The sequence below is a fragment of the Arvicanthis niloticus genome, chromosome 29 (genome assembly GCF_011762505.2).
Source record: "Arvicanthis niloticus isolate mArvNil1 chromosome 29, mArvNil1.pat.X, whole genome shotgun sequence".
Lineage (NCBI taxonomy): Eukaryota > Metazoa > Chordata > Mammalia > Rodentia > Muridae > Arvicanthis > Arvicanthis niloticus.
This window is the reverse complement of record NC_133437.1, coordinates 369926-371658: the sequence shown is the minus strand read 5'-3', so window position 1 is coordinate 371658 and position 1733 is coordinate 369926.

The following is a 1733-nucleotide window of genomic DNA, read 5'->3' as shown; positions in this document are numbered from 1 at the left end:
CTGACTACTATCCACTCAAATCTTTTCTCTTACGGTAAATAGCTATAAGTTTTCAACCCCATCAGAAATCCAGAATGACTGAGTTAACTATAATTGTGGGAAGCACAAAGCATAGCTTCTAAAACTTAGCCAATTTATAGAGACCACTGAACACCTGAAAAGCCCCTATACTACCGAACGTTGGAGCATCAAATCTTCAGCCTTCTGGCCCAGAATCATCTGACAGACCTTAATGATGCAGGATTATTAAGGACTGATTACTCTGTCTAGGCAGATATAATCAGTCGACTATTCTGCATGTGTGTCCTTTTCTGGACAGTAATTTGTCTGTAGATGGAGAGAGGCAATTCTTGCCTAGTGGCTGTTACCACACAACTGGAGTAACTCCAAGGATGCTCAATTTCTTCTTAGAATCCACGACAGGAAGCTGTCAGGAGCAGACAGGTCTCTAATCAATATGAACATTAATATATAAATATTTGTAGCATTAGTTCTATGGACTTCTGATGTTTTGAAAACCAACTATCCATGTAAGGTAACCTGGACTGTTTTCTGTTAACTCCTCTCAGCTATTTCTAAGTAAAATATGGAAAGCACCCTAACAATAAACTCAAAAATATGAATTTGCTATAGTCCCTTAACTCATAGGTTAACCATCCCAAATCAGTTTAAAAAGTTAAAAAAGGGCTGGGTCTAGGCATTGTATTCCTAAATGTGTTATACAGGCACAATGCCCATGAGTGTATCAATATTCATCTCATTTTTATATTAATAAGAGGCTCGTACCAATGAAAACCTTAAATTTGAGATCAAAGTAAATTTTGTACCATTTAAGAAATTATAACTTCATCTTGATAATAAGTATACAGATTTCTACCAGTAGGTTATGGCTATGCAGTAAGTCCTAGCTAATCCCCCCTGTTCCAACAAAACCACTACTTGTCCCTGGAAAGACAGACCATTATTAACCACATTAGTCCCCAAGCTCAGGGAATAGGGGCGCTGACTCTTCTTTAACTTCTTCAAGCTGATTAAGGGCATGGAGATTTTAGAAGAGGGGTGAGGGGTAGAGTAAGTTGATAAGCCTCTGATGCTGTGTCTTCACTGAATCCAGATGGAATTTCAGGACATCAGAGGTTTGGGCAGGTCTGCTCAGTATGCTTGATGAGTAGATACACCAAGGCTGTGTATTCTGCAATATACAATTCTCAGAACAAGTTTTAGTATCAAGAAAAAAAAAAAATTTTCACCCCCAGGGCGCTGACATTTTTTTTTTAAGATGTTGGTTCTGAAGACTTTTTTTTTTCCCCGCTTCTTAAAATTGGTTGTAGTATTTACGTTTCAGATTTTATCCCCTTAGCCTACTTCCTCCCACCACCCAGAAACCTATCCCATCCCCCTCCTCATGCTTCAATGAGGCAGTGACCACACCTACCCCCCTCACTATCCCCTCCCCGCCCTCACATCCCCCCCCACTGTGTGTTCATTCATTCATTTTTCATTCTTTTTTTTTTTTTATGGGACCAAGAAACTCCTCTCCCACCTATGTCTGACAGGGCCATCCTCCCCTACATATACCTCTGGAGTCTTGGGTCCCTCCCTATGTGTTCCCAGGCTGGTGGTTTAGACCCTGGGGGGCTCTGGTTGTTTGGTATTGTTGCTTTCCACCTGGGGTCAATAACCCTTTCTGCTCCTTCAGTCCTCTCACTAAGTTCTCCATTGGGAAACCCCTG